This window comes from Sceloporus occidentalis, unplaced genomic scaffold (assembly GCF_023333645.1).
Source record: "Sceloporus occidentalis isolate IW3139 unplaced genomic scaffold, rSceOcc1.0.p SCAF_4, whole genome shotgun sequence".
Lineage (NCBI taxonomy): Eukaryota > Metazoa > Chordata > Lepidosauria > Squamata > Phrynosomatidae > Sceloporus > Sceloporus occidentalis.
The window spans coordinates 174,505,314-174,520,452 of record NW_028316984.1 but is presented as its reverse complement, the minus strand read 5'-3'; the positions used below and the strand labels follow the sequence as shown (position 1 = coordinate 174,520,452).

General features: G+C 40.0%; 2 protein-coding genes across 8 annotated transcripts in view; one reads left to right on the top strand and one right to left on the bottom strand.

Annotated features, from left to right (window-relative positions):
- The window catches only part of FOXN3 (forkhead box N3), a 170,432-nt gene that overhangs the window by 19,705 nt on the left and 135,588 nt on the right, over positions 1–15,139 (top strand). The window lies entirely within an intron of this gene.
- The window catches only part of LOC149315033 (uncharacterized), a 70,315-nt gene that overhangs the window by 47,155 nt on the left and 8,021 nt on the right, over positions 1–15,139 (bottom strand). Inside the window, exon 3 of one of the 5 annotated variants that reach the window (XR_016281016.1) lies at positions 6,584–6,661. The exons of the other annotated variants lie outside the window; for them this stretch is intronic. The gene's annotated coding sequence lies outside the window, so the exon portion shown is untranslated. The remainder of the gene's footprint in view (positions 1–6,583; positions 6,662–15,139) is intronic. 5 annotated transcript variants of the gene reach the window in all.

Sequence of the window (15,139 nt, the reverse complement as noted above, 5' to 3'; positions counted from 1 at the left end):
GTTAATGGGGAAATTAATTCAGCTCAATGGGAAGAAGCAGGAAGGCTTTTGATAATGGAAAGCAGGGACCTTGCCTATGTCTAATGGTTCCCAGCCCAGAGAACTCCAGAGGCAGTTTCCAAATTAATGTAGTTTTATTAAAAGGGAAATCAGCAAGCACACAAATACTGTCTCACACATACACACAAGAACTAATGAAGCAAAAGGTAGTAAAAAGTAGCAAGTTGCAGGGTTGAGACGGGCAATGTTATATGTATCATGAATCGTACCTCTGATCACAGGGATATCGGATTGAAAACGCTCAACTGCTGCCATGGCTCATGTGATAGCCAACTTGCTGAGATGCCAAGATGAAATCAGAGGTTCTGTTTGATTTCATTTTGCTGGTGCTGAGGCACCTCAATTTATGCCCAGAAATGGTTCCTAAGGGTAAGACGTTAGGGGTTGATGGACTTAAATAATTTTTCTAGAGGAGAAGAATGGGGTGTGATATGCAGTAATGATCAAAGAATCAGTGTGAATATTCCCAGAAAAAAAGTTTCATTCCTAGAAGGAAACTCCCCTTGTCTGCAGTATGCAAGCAATCTCCCAGTCCAGCTCACTATCACCTTTCCATAGTCTAAGGGTTATGCTGATTTCAGTTCTGAGAGATCCCATCATGGCTGAGTGCCTTGGGCTTCTCCTGTGCTGAGCTACCCAGTTCAACCTGGTATAGTTGTTTTTCTGTGCTGGGGAGCTCCCTTTTGGGCTACTTGCCTAAGACATCCCATTTGATATTAATTTGATATCAGGTTCATAGAGAGGAGACAGAGAGCTGGTTCTTGGGCTACAGAGTTGTAGTCCAGAACCTCTAAGTAGATTGGGTTTTCTTTCCCTGTCTTAGAGAATTCAAAGTCATTGAGTTGTATATTATTTTATTATTATTATTTATTTATGGTACTTAGGTTTGGGATAAAAGCATAATTTTGGCTTGACAAGAAGGATGCTGCCTTTACAGTCATTTTTATAAAGCAAGAGGAAAGTTCATTCTTTTTTGTTACTCTGTTCAGAGAGCCAGAGGAAAATTTGAGCAATAATTGTCTAAAAATACCCTTTTTTTCTTGGTATGCAATAAGTCAGCCGCTTTCCAAAATCTGATGATGGTGGGAATGCTCAAAGTGGCCAAATCTCCCCAAAGCCAATAAAAACATGGTAATTTTTTTTAAAAAATCACTATGTATGGGGGTGGGGAACAAAACAAAATGAGAACTAAGAATGCCAACTGGCTAGTTGAACTGTTTAGTAGGCAATGAAATCTGTAAAAGAGACATAATTTTTGCACAGCTGGGGAATATAGTATGGGAAGAAACCAGCTCTATAGGAACAAAAAGTGAGTGGTGGGGGAGAGATGACTACTTTTTTTCTCTGGAAGTGTCAACTGAGGTTAGGGTTGAGGTAAAAGATTTTTAAAATCTCATGCCTTTGATGCCCTCTTGTTATCCCGTTTTCTGAGCTTAACAATTAAAAGGGAGACAATGACAAGTTTTTAGCTCCTTCAGTCTCAACATTCTAATCACAGACCTAATAAAAGGTTTAAGATGTGCCAGTCAGGAGGTAAAACTGACTCAATGACTTTTTCAATTAAGTGTTGATGGGAAGGAGAGGGAAGAGGAGTCCTCATTACAACTGAACTGTTCTGATTCAACAGTTCTGTGGCAGGCATCTAAACCTTATTACAGCTTTTAACCAGTGATAATAGAATAAGGGGAAATGATCAAGTGAAGGCAAGCAGTAGCAACAAAAATCCAGAAAGAGGTGGGGTCTGAAAATCTTTGTATGATCGCAGACCTCACAAGGATGTGCTGAATTTGAAGTTCTGGATTGGTGTGAACTTTTGGAATAGTGGAGCCTTTCTCTCCCTTGGATTCTAAAATCCTTTTGTTGCAATCCATTTCTGACACAGTGTGGGTATTTGATCAGGTACCGACATCACACTGGTTCTTGATGTCTACCTTTCTCCTTCATCTGCTTTTGTCCAGTTGTAATCCTGTCCTGATCATCTGTGGAGTAGTTCTTGATAGACCAAAGTCAAACACTTCAATAAAGGAGTTAGTGCAGTTGTAGACAAATGGTGTTTCTCTCACATCTTCTTGTAAACTGGCACTGTCCATGATAGAAGTTGTAAGCACTTAGAATGCATGTCTGCCAAACTGTTCTTTGGTGGCATGTTTTTCAGTCTTTCCCCTCTTCTGTTGGAGATACTGATATCTGCCAGGCAAGTATAGCTGCATTTCTTTGGATTGATTTAGAGTGAGTATAACTATTTTATCAGTAGAAATCTGGTGGATCATTCTTTTCACTTTATTTAAATAAACCCATACTTAGAGAATGGTGCATGGCTGGCAGGGTGATAAGCAGTATCCAGAGGGATCGGAGGGCTGTAGTTGTGTTTGTAGCTAGTTGTTGAGTTTATTTGGAGGGATACAGTAAACTGCCTTATAACAGGTAGATTTATCCATCTCAGTCCTAGGTGGGAATTATGTAGCCCTCCAAACTGAACTGCAGTTTTCAGAAGCCCTCGCAAGTCTCACCAGTGCTGAGGGATGTTGGAAGTTGCAGTTCAATAACATTTGGAGGCCCAGGAGAGTGATTTAGATTGGTATTTCATGCTCAAGCTTGCAGTAGTGGTTCTTCAGGGTTTAAACAAACAAACCAAAAAAATGCCTTTCCCGTCACCTGTTGCTGATCCTTTGAACTGGAGGTGCCAGAGACTGAACATCTGAGATTACATCCAGTTTCAGTTCCAGGCATCTCCAGGTACTATCAGTGGGATAGTGCGCTTCACAGATAGTCTGTACATGCGGTCAGTGGCTGTCAGCCTTACCAAGGATATTTAATCTCACCTATTTGGTCTGTCACATCCTTCCCTGTGGTTTCCTAGTAGAAAGGGTAGTACCTGTGCTTGCAGTTCTTTCACAGCCCCAATGAGCAGTTGCTTCCTAGAGGCAATTCACTTTGTGGTGGTAATGGAGAGTCTTAGATCTCATTTCTTTCTTCTGGGTTGGGGAAAGTTGACAGCCTTCTATGGCTTGCAGGACCCCTGTCACAACCCCAGTCCCTTATACAAGAAGGGCAGTCTTTAGGATTGTTGAATCTTCCTTCTTTAAAGAACAATAACCCTATGGTCTTCCAACTGTGTCTAGGGGAAAACAGTAACTGAGGAAGGCAGGCATAGAACTGTGAAATTATATACCTCTGAGTAAAAGCTTTATAGACTTTATAAAGCCTTTAACTGTATAGATCACAAAAAGCTATGGATTGCTCTCAAGGGTATGGGAGTGCCACTACATCTGGTAGTTCTGTGCTCAGGGCAAAAGGCTACTGTCAGAACAGAATTTGGAGAAACAGTTTGGTTCCCACTTGGCAAAGGGGTCAGGCAAGGATGCATTCCGTCACCATACTTGTCCAAATTGTACGCAGAAAAGATTATAAATACAGCAGGATTAGACTCAGAAGAAGGAAGAACTGTTTATCGACAGTCTAAGGCCCGGTACATACCTTGGAGAATGTCTGGAGCAACGGTGGCCTTTTCCCCCTGAGGGAAGCCACAGCCGCCAAACTGCACGGTTTCCCTCCGGCAGAAAAAGAACCCGCGAAAAGTGGGTTCTGTTAAAGCCACAGGAGCGGCGTAACAAGTGTGCCACTGGTTATCTAAGCACCGTGTGGCAACATGCAGACGCCACATGGTGCTTACGTAATAATGCAAGGCACTGCCATTATTACTACGATGCCACATACTAGGGTTGTGGGGCATGCGGTTGCTCTGCCCCCGCACAATCCTAGTATGCGACCAGGCCGGCGCAAAATGCCGTGCCTCAGATATACAGATGACACCATATTACTAGCAAAAAACATCTCAAACTTGGAATAATTACTACAGAAGGTTAAAGATGTAAGTGGAAGGGCAGGCCTAAAGCTGAACACATAGAAAACAAAACAAAACAAAACAAAATGACGGCAGAAGAAATACATAAGTTCATCTAGACAAGAAAGAAATTGAAATAGTTAAAGAGTTACCACACTCAGAATGGAGATTGCAGCCAAGAGAAAAGAAGAAGACTTGGGATGAGAAGGGTAGCCATGAAAGAACTAGATAAGAGCCTAAAGAGTAAAGACAACTGATCACCAAAATCAGAATCGTCCAATCCATAGTATTCCCCATCATCATGTATGGATGTGAGAGCTGGAAAGTGCAGGAAGCAAATAGAAAATGAGCTCATTCGAGATGTGGTGTTGTGGAAGTGTGTTGAGGATACTGTGGACAGCTAAAAAGTCAGTCCTTGAATAGCTCAAACCAGAACTTTCCCTGGAAGCCAAGATGACAAAACTGGGGTACTTTGGCCATGTCATGAGAAGGCATGACTCATTTGAAAAGGCACTAATGCTTGGAAAGGTAGAGGGTAGTAGAAAAAGAGGAAGAGGCACACCAGAGGCTAGGTTGAATTAGGGAATTAACAAGCATGAATCTGCAGGACAAGTGGAGAAGTGGATTATGGGGGGCTTGGAGATGTCTCATCCACAAAGTCACCATGAGTTGGGGGCAGCTCATGAGTAGATAACAACAACAACAACAACAACAACAACAACAAAAGCTGAGCCTAAGTTTTGGTATCAGGACTGGAACTCTGATACACTGCCCCTCCACACCTGCTTCTGTTTTCCCTTCATCCAGCTTGCTTGATTTTTAGGAGCATAGTTTAGGAAGGATTTTGGGGCTGTTGTTAAACAGCTGGAAGTAAGAAATCTTTGTCTGACTATAACAGGTCATCTAGAGATCTGCCAGTAGTTACTGATCTATCTTTTGTCTGCCCCCCCCCCCCCATGCTAGAACATAAAGTATGCTATTACTGCTCACTAGTGCTCAATATGTTCATCCAGGATAAAAGCACTAGATGCTGCTTTTCAGTCTGGAGTCTAAAGCTTGGAGGTAAAAGTATTTTTTTCAACAAAGCAGGCCTGTTGTTAACCTGTTAAGAAACATTGCTTCTGGCTGCCACAGAGTTTTGCCTTAAGCTTACTAATGGTTAAACTTCCTTTCTTCAAGCTGTAGCTGAGTTCTTAATTTTTAGGCTTTATCATGTGAGGAACCTATTGCATTCTGCACAAAAGAAACACCAAAGGTTTTTTTTTCCTAATGTCTTATTCCATTTATATTCTGTCTCTCTTCCAAATCAAGGCAGTTGTTCTCCTGTTCCCTCCAATGTTATTATTACTGTCACCTTGAGTTCCTATATTGGGAGAAAGGTGGAATATAAAATAATCATAATCATACCACCACAGTAAACTGGTTAGGGCCCAGCCTAGGTACTCACTCTAACCGCAACATGACACAGACTCTCCATAGCAGAGCAGCCTATAAGACAATATGGAACTTGTCCTCCGTTTTGAAATACACTACCTTTTAAAATGCTGTCTCAAAGCCTGTGGGGAATAAAAACATGCAAGTATGTCCAAGATAGCATTCCCAGTCTAGACTCAAAAATAGCGTGTGAACTAGGTCATCGTCATTTAGCTGTTTCACATTTCAAAATGTTTTTACTTGCTGGGTACCAGTATCCAAATTTTTGAAGCTTACTGCTGTCCTAAGTGGACTGAATCAAGAGAGACATATACATTGGCCCCTTGATATCTGTTGGGGTTTTGTTCCAGACCCCTCCCCTTGGTGGATATCATAATCTATGGATGCTCATGTCCCATTATATACAGTAGTATAGTAAATTGGTGCTCTCTTATTTTAAAAAATGGCAAAATCAAGGTTTGGGTTTTGGATTTTTTTTGGGCAGGAGGAATATTTTCAAGCTGTGGGTGGTACAATCCATAGATACAGAATCTGTTGATAAAGAGGGGTAACTAGTAGGCTTAAATTCTATTTTGTGTACTCTTATTTTTGAAGATTTATGTAGCATCTTGATACACATGACAACATTATAATGCTATCCCATATGTGGCCAAGTGGCTAAGTAGGAAGAAAGAAAACCTTTATGTGGAAGAACATCATGGAAGAGACTAATTACTCTGAAGCACCAGAAGTTGTACAGTAATGAAGGAGCTCAATCAAACCGATTACTGTTTCCTCACAAATTTGCTCTGCTGCCAGCATGTGGTCTGTGATACATTCCTACAGGGTGGGAGGGAGTTTTGTCTTGGTGTTGGCATGTAGAAGAGTGAGAAGTTATGTGTTAACAGGATTCAGCCTCTTGATGTGGGTCATCTTGATATTGTGCTTCTGGCTAATGTTTTCTCACCACATTGTGAATGTTTTCTGCCTGTTTTTGATGAGAGTTTCTGCCAGATACTCTTTGGGAAATAAATGGAACCATATAAGTGTCCCATCTAGACAACTGTTTTGTGCATGAAGGCCCTGACTTTTCTTTTTTGTAAAATTTAGAATTTCGGTATTCTATGCTACATTGAAAAAAGTTACTCTTAAAAACCAAAGAGATTAGAATCTGTAATGATTCAGATTTTCTGGGTTGTATTCTCTGAGGTGATTGTACAAATAATATTCCACCACCACCCAACACACCATATATTGTACACACACCTTTTGCTCCACATCCTAGCCACATCCTAGTGGTGCCTTGGTGACACTTGTGAGAAGCTTGTTGGAGCACATGGTGGTCTGCAGTGGGGAGAAGAGGATTATACAAGTACTGCATTGTTCAGATTCAGAGATCTCTTGGTTGAGGATGTATGTGCCTCCATTTTCTTTTCAGTATATTTTATGGAAAACATTTTCCCTTCCAGTTCTTGGCCAGAGCGACAATTTAGGGCAGGGAAGGGGAAACCTATAAGCCTCAAATGGACCTCTCAAATCCCCTTGTGTAGCTCCCCCATCAAAGGCCTTGAAACTCACCCACTTTTTAAAAATTACAACCCAAATCCATGAAAACTCTTTGGATTAATTCCTCCAACACATTTGTCCCAAACCACCCACCAAATAAAAACAGGCCAAAAATTGCCTCTCCCAAATAATTGTAAATCAAAAATGGATTTTCAGTCACTTATGGATTGTCCAAAACATGGGGAGGGGGAATTGACCTCTGACTTAGAGGATGGTGTTTTGGGTTCTCTTTCTAGAGTAACAGTAGAAAGGTTCAATATGAAATGTAATGACTAAAAATTTAAAACGATGAGTGAAAAACTGCACAATCTGAGGATATCAGTACAATAGTTATGGACTCATTTGGGAGTCAGGTTGATAACCCTTCTTTCTTCATTTACAGTTCCCATCGTACAGCAGTGTCAAAGTTTTAAGCAACCCATGTGTGTTGCTTGAGTTTCCTGGAAGGCTGATGCTATAGTATGGATGCTATCAGACAGTATGTGAATTTCCTCTATACCTGCTTCCATCACACTCACTTGTTTATGTATTGTTTTAGTTTGTTTTGATATGCTCTGGAATTTATTTTCCTTTAATTGGTACCCAAGAACCAGCATGGTGCAGTGGTTTGAGCATTAGACTATGACTCTCGAGACCAGGGTTCGAATCCCTGCTCAGCTGTAGAAGCCCAGTGGGTGACCGTGGGCAAGTCACACACACTTAGCATAACAGGAAGGCAAGGGCAAAGGCAAACCCCGTCTGAACAAATCTTGTAAAGTAAACCCCATTATAGGTTCATCTTAGGGTTGCCATAAGTGAGCAACAACTTGAAGACTCATAACAACAACACATTTTCACCCTGCTCTATGTTTATTCAACCAGGCTTTTGGTATATAATTGCGTCAGAGAGGCCTTTATATGAGATGTGTGCATTAGGTTTTTTTTTTTTTTACTTTTGTACTGTATGTGTATTGAATTTTATATTGGTTTTAGTTAATTTTAATTGCGTTTTTAAAAATATTTCTTGTAAAACTTTTAAATGGTTTTATTTGTGAGCCACATTGAGTCTCTTTTTGAGAGAAATGAAATAGATAGATAGATAGATAGACAGACAGACAGACAGACAGACAGACAGACAGACAATTAAAGAGTTTCTGGCCACAGGGTCCTCTGCTAGGAAGTTACATGCCTTCTGCTGGCAGGGTTATTGCATGTTCGACAGTGGTCCAACAGTGGTGGGCAGCCTATGAACAGCACTAATAAGACTGAAGTGAACCCATGTAGCTGGACTTTCAGACACCATCGGGTTTCAGAAGAGTTTGGGAAAGTTGCTTTTTGGGTCTACAGTTTTCGGAATTTCATCAACCAGCATGGGTGCCAGCTGCTCCCATTCCTAGAGACATCATAAGTGGCCATGGGGACCCATGCCCTTGTAACATCCCAGTTGGATTACTGTAATGCGCTCTACGTTGGACTGCCTTTGAAAATGTTTGGAAACTTCAGCTGCTCCAAAGAGCTGCAGCCAGATTACTATTGGATGCTGACTACAGGGAGCACACAACTCCCTTGTTGCAACAGCTCCACTGGCTTCTTGTCTGTTTTGGGCACAATTTAAAGTGCTAGTTGAGATATTTAAAGCCCCACACAGCTCAGAACCAGTTTATTTGAAGGACATACTCTCCTTTATGAACCAGCTTGTGCTCTGAGATCTGCTGGGGAGGCTCTTCTCTCTGTCCCACCTCCCTTACAGGTACATCTGATGGGAACATATTGCTACTTGTTGTACTGGTGTGTGTGTGTGTGAATGATCTGTGTTTTGACCTGGTTTTAACTTTTTTCTGATTGTGTTTTAACTTTTGTCTTTTGTGGACTTTTAACAATTTAAAAAACCATTGTAAGCTGCTTTGAGTCCCAGTCTGGGAAAAGGCAGAATAGCAAAGGTGGTGTTGGTGTTGGTGGCAGCTTGCAAATTTGGTGAATTGAAGTTCAAAAAAAGTAAAAATTCCCAAGTTCTTTTTTTAGACCCTCAAAGTGAAACCGTATTGCATTGGGCAGGAATTAATATAATGGCACTTGTAAGTCTAGTTGCAATTGTTCTTTTGCTCCAGTTAGTACCAAGAAAGTGTAGTTGATTATTTTTAAAAGAAATTATATTTGTATTATTATATACTAATATTTATGAAGTTATTTATGGTTTTCTCTCATTTCTTTTAAAACAAACAACAGCTGCCTGTAATTGACTGATGATGAAACAGCTGAAGTTCTAAAGAAATTAGTGTGCCTAAAATTGTAACACAGCAAATGTATGCATTAAAAATGGAGATCCTGTTTCTTCTGTGGGTAAGAGGGAAGCCTTCGCATAGTCTGCTGGATTTGCAAGGTGGAATCCCCAATGTGTGCACAATGTAATTTAGTCTAATAAGATCCAGGGTTGCCTTGATTGGCTTATATCTGATTCTTGGTTTCCTAGGTTAGTGCCTGTTCGTATGCGTCTTGTGAACTTGCTGCAATTTTTGTTCTTGGATTTGCTGTTGCTACCCTTTTCAAAACCAAGTTAAGTTGCGCTAAAACACATTAAAAAAAAGGAAGCCTCTCTTTTCAGACCTAGTTTCTCACATGTAGGGATAAAGGGATGGATAATCTCTTTTGCTTTCTATAACTCTTTACCTTTTGAAAGCACACGTTTGTTCTATATCAGTTATTTATCATTATGATTGAGTTTTTTAAAATCTACATTAACATTCGGATGATTTTTTGCTACCCACTCTCCTTAACATTTTTGAAAGCAATTTCCCCTAATCTAGACCTTTTGACCATTATTTGAACATTAAGGTATACATTGGGAAAGAGTGTGCTTGGTGTATAGTCAGAATGCTGGACTAGGATTTCGGCAATTGAAGTCAAGATCCTTCTGACTCATGAAGCTCACTGGTGCTCCATCTGCACTGCAGAAATAATCCAGTTTGACACCACTTTTACTGCCATGGCTCAGTGCTGTGGAATTCTGGGAACTGTAGTTTGCTGTGGCACCATAGCAGAGCAGAGCTCTGGTGTCACAATAAACTGCAATTCCCAGAAATCCATAGAATTGAATGGGTCCTGGGTGACTTTAACCTGATCGCTCTCTCTGACCTATTCATAGGGTTGTTGTGAGGGTATAGTCGAGAGTAAAAAAAAAATGCTGCACTGAGCTTATTGGAAAATTGGTGAGATATAAATGTTAAGGAAAATGCAACATGGGATATATAGTAGAATGAATAAAACATGTATGTGAGAGTCACCATGACTAAGCAAAAGCAATTAAGAAGCCACACAGGTGTAAAAGCTAATGTAATTTAGCAGGCTTGAATGACAAGGACAGAAATGTAGAGTGTATAATTGAAAACACCTGAGAATCATTAAGTGTACAAGGTGAGATGATGAAATCCTTAAGTATGGGTTGAACTATGAGAGCCAATCAAAATGGATGTACACACCCACTGGGTGGAAACTGACTAAGTGGGTGGTGTTTAACAATGGCTATAATAATTGCTATGATTCCCAATGTATTTTGTGGGTAGTTGCGTGAGTAGTTTGGAGATTGTAATTTGTGAGGGCATTAGTATTTGTATATAGTAGAATAAAGTAGATCTTTTATATAAGACTACTGAGTTGTCTGGTGTCTTGAGTGAAGATACAAGAGCCAGCAGGATCCTGGAGAAGTGTGAAGACTTCTGTGGAAAAAGAGTGAGAAGGCTTGGAGAGTTTGTCAGGGTCTTCAGCCTATTCTCTGAAACTCTGCTGCTTTGGAGAAAAGCATTAACCACTGGCCAAAACTGGTCAGCGCCGGTGCGTAACAAGGTGGTGAGTTAGAGCCAGAGGTGAAGAGCTACAACTCCCATCATCCCTGACAATAAATGCAACAGGCAAACAAAGCTTTTTGACTGAAGAAATGCATTGCAAAAATCAGATTCATCAAAACATTGATAAGTGTGTTTTGCTTTGTGTATTTGGGGAATGTGAGAAATGTAAGCGAAATAAGTATCGGTGTAGCTTCTAGTCACAAGTTGCCTGGGGGATGTGACCAACATGCAGAGTGTTCTCAGGGGACAGGACAAATGAGGAGGGGCAATGGTGGGTTTGTTAACAAATAGTTCCAGTCTCCATAAAATAAATTGTTTGTTCTTCTGCCTGAGTTATAATATCTGTTATCTTGATGTAAAAATGATTGCGGATTTAGACTTTAAAAAGCATTAGAATTTTCATATTCACTAGTTATGTAACATTTTCTAAAACGTTTCTGTTATAATGATATGATGGAGCATATAAACAGTCTCATTTCTTGTTACGAGAATGCTTACAAAGAAAGTGGTGTAGAAAATCTGTTGACCCATGAATAGTTGTTTCAAGTTTTTAGGGGAGATTATAGTGGATTTGAAGTGGTATTGCAATAATGGATGGGAATTAAATTTGTCTTTCTTTAGGAATTCCTCAACAGTTGTCCTTGTTCAGCATTGGAAAAATTTCAGATAGTTATTTGGTAGAATTTAAATGAGCCCCATGTAAAATAAGTCAAATGTAGCAGCTGTGACAGATTCAACCTTTGTATGATAGGCAATCCTAAACTGAGTCGTTTGAAAAATGTGATTAATTAATTTCATTGTGCGTTAACTCCAATTAGATATTTTTCTTATGATTGCATCTTAAGGTAAAGGAGACCAGAGACTCTCCTAGTAGCAGTGTTAACCTGAACAGTGGGACTGCATAGGCATACGTAGTTCATAGGTTTTAGGTCAACTTCTGTAAGACTGCAGTGTTGTGATTCTTGACTTGTAGTTTTCCAGCTGAATCTTTCATAGCACCAGAAATTGATTTCAATAGTACAGCTGTCCCTCCCTTTTCCTGGATTTGCTCTTCGCGGGAGGGACAGTGGTGCACTCCCACTTGTGTGTCACAAGCTATTTTCTATGGGACTCGAATATGTGCGAATCACCATTTTTGCAAGGAGGTCTGGAACGGATCCCCCGTGAATTGGGAGGGGCTACTGTACTTTGAATTTTTAATATTCCAAGTATGAAATTAAGCAAATAATTAGTTAAAACTCTCACTAATTGTGACTGATAAATTCCAAATATTGGTTTACAAGCAGCTAGAAATCTAGTTTTACTGTTCTGTGGATTGCGTACAGTAGTTGTGAATTCATAAGTATCCAACCTATAATGATGTCCAATACCATACTGTTGCCTCTTTTATTTTGGATGCATGCTGGCATGCTTCTCAACCTACTATCTCCACTCTGAAGGTTTTGAAAGTACCTGAAAGGGAAAGTTTTCTTTGCTCAGTTGATGGAGCTCAAGTGAGGAAGAGATGGCAGGAACAAAAGCATGATTTGCTCGCTTTCTCTCTCTCTGATAATCAGTAGGACAGAACTAGCTTTTTAGAGAAGTGTTCATCTCTGCACAAGTTCCCTTTTGTATGTGGCAAAGCTTCTCTGCCCTTGGCAAACCCTGGGCCATTGCGTTGCTGATTCAACAAGACATAAATGGTCACAGTAGGCTTGATTTGTTGAATTCCTGCTCTGTGGAATTGCTTATTTCCAGGAGTGCTGGTCTTTCCCCATGTTTCAAAGCACATGCTAGTTGAAGAAGCCTAGGTCTTCTAAAGCCATTAATATATATGTTTTTCACATCCTTTCCTTTAGTGAAAAGCAGATGCATTATTTAAGCCAGCATTCCTTCCCCAAAGTGCATTTCTGAGAGATTATTGCATGCCTCAGGTGCACTGAAAAAGCTTAAGGCAATGTTTCTTTAAGCATTCAAGATCTGTAGTTTCCTACAAGCTGCATTGCTCAGAAGGGCTAAGTTGATATGAAATGCACATTTTTATAAACATAGCAACAAAACACCCCTAGAGTTGCATTTATCTCTACATTATTAGAAAATGCTCCACAGATGTAGGAAACACAGCTTCAGTTGGAAAATCTACCCATTATTCAAACAAGCAACACATGGAAAGGCAAAGGGTGAAATTCTATCTATCTATCTATCTATCTATCTATCTATCTATCTATCTCAAATGTTTACTTTTGGCCTATTAATGTCTCTCAACTTCAATCTCAGTGTCTTTTGGGTTTGGTGGCCATTAAGATTAATTTAGTGGCAGCTGTGATTGAGTCAATTTGAATAGAACAATAAGGAGAAACAAACTGCCACTCTTTTAAAACCTAGAAAGGGTGAACAAGCTTTTGCTGGTAGATTCATGTTCTCATGGCAACCCTTTAAAGTGATCCCATCACCAGATGCATGGCCAAAATTTTCACAGCTGAATGCCTGAAATCAATGGGAGACTGAAGTGGTTAGCATCTCTGAATAATCCATCTCCTCTGTTTTGATGATTAAATGTGTATTTTGGTTCTGCAGGCATCCAACTTAAACATTGTGGATGTTCGGTTTCCAAAATGTCAATCACAAGGCACAGTATGGCTTCATTTATCTGAATGGGTTGTGAGAGATGATATCTAAAACATGCAGAGAGTCAAAAGCTAGATGAAACAAAAACATAATGCTTCTTGAGGAGTGATATGATATGGGACATGAGAAATGGGGAAGGGACTGTGATCTTCCGATACAATATACTTACTAGTAATGTTTTTAAAAATTATTTTTATGCCTCAGGGGCTGATATACAGCACAGTTTTGAGAGGCAGTATAGTGTACTAGTTACAGTGTTAGAGCAGGATAGGAAGATCCAGGTTCAAGTCCTCACTCAGTTGTGAAACTTGTTGGCTGAGCTAGATCAGTCAGTCTTTTTTTTTTCAGCCTGACCCACATTGCCAGGATGTTGTGAGGATAAAAATGAGGGAAGGAAAGTGTTCACTGGTTTGAACTCTTTGGAGAAAAGGGGGATTATAAATGTAACAGTTGAAAATCTCTTCTGATTGGGATAGTAGTTACATGCTTGCAAACCCACCCACCCTTTATTAAAGAAAATTGTGATGCTATTAATTATTGTTGGTGCCACTTGTAAAGAGCCTCTGGCAAAGGTTGGCATCCTGAAAGGTGAGGACAGAGTGGTTTTTTTCCCCTTTTGGAGCTTTAATTCCTAGGATCTCCCACCAGCATGAACAGTGGTCTTAGTGGGGATTTGGGAAGTTGTAGTCCCAACACTTTCCCCAGCTTTGACAGAGATATGAATAACTATAATAAACAGTGTAATAAAACTAGTAGCATTATTGTGTCTTGACACTCAAGACCAATAGTAGGATGAAAATATTTTTAAAGGAATAGATTATATATATTGTAAAAAAGAAGAAGGGGGAAAGTAACTTCTGTAGAAGGTTTCAGGTTAAAGGTTAATTCCAGCCTGAAATGTTTGATGGCTATTGATTTAAATGTTACAAATCTACATTACATACTTGCTGAAATGGTAATATTTTGAAACAATAGTGTTTCTTCCTCTGTGTATTTATTTGTAATCTATATACCCTAAAGTCACCAGCTCCCATCTGATCTTGGAAGCTAAGCAGGATCAGCCCTCTCATTGATGGACCCATTTCTGCTCTTTTACCCATGTTCCCATCCCAGGAACAGAGACTCAGCTTTAAAAAAAAACCCAATGAAAAGAGGGCTGACACCTCCCATAAAGGCTCCCATGAAACACTGCACTATCAATTTGGGCCTCTTCCACTGCTTATATTATAGCCAGAGCAGCTTGCTCCAGGATACAGGATGTTTTTGAATTCAGGACCTGAATGCAAAATCCCTTCACAAGATATTGCTTAAGATTTATAAACCCTTAGTCTTTGTGGCTAATGCCTATTTCTTTACCTTTTCCACCCACTCCATCACAGCTACTATTATAGCTAGGCACTCCATTTCCCTAAGAGAGTGGAATGCAGACTCCCAATCCAGTTCTGTCTTAGCCACAGTCCCTTACACTGGCTCCCTGCTGTTTGGTGAGGAGGCTCTCAAGGACATCCTCATTTAGACTAAGGACAAGAAACAGCCATGCCTTCTATGCCCAAGATATAATTTAAACAACAGCATGTTAAATACCAGGTCTCAGTTTTTTTTATCTCTCCCAGTCCTTTTCGCATTATTGGTATGTTAAGTCATTCAAACCCACTTGGTCTAGGTCCCAGTTTGCCTTTGTCACCAAGAAAACTAGATCAGTGGATTTTTCAGACAGTGAATGAAGTGTACAAAATAGAATTCAATCACCAACCCACACACCATTTCCTCAGGCCATTGCTCACCTCCTAAAAATAGGAACCATCAAGCTGGTTCTATCAAGTGAGAA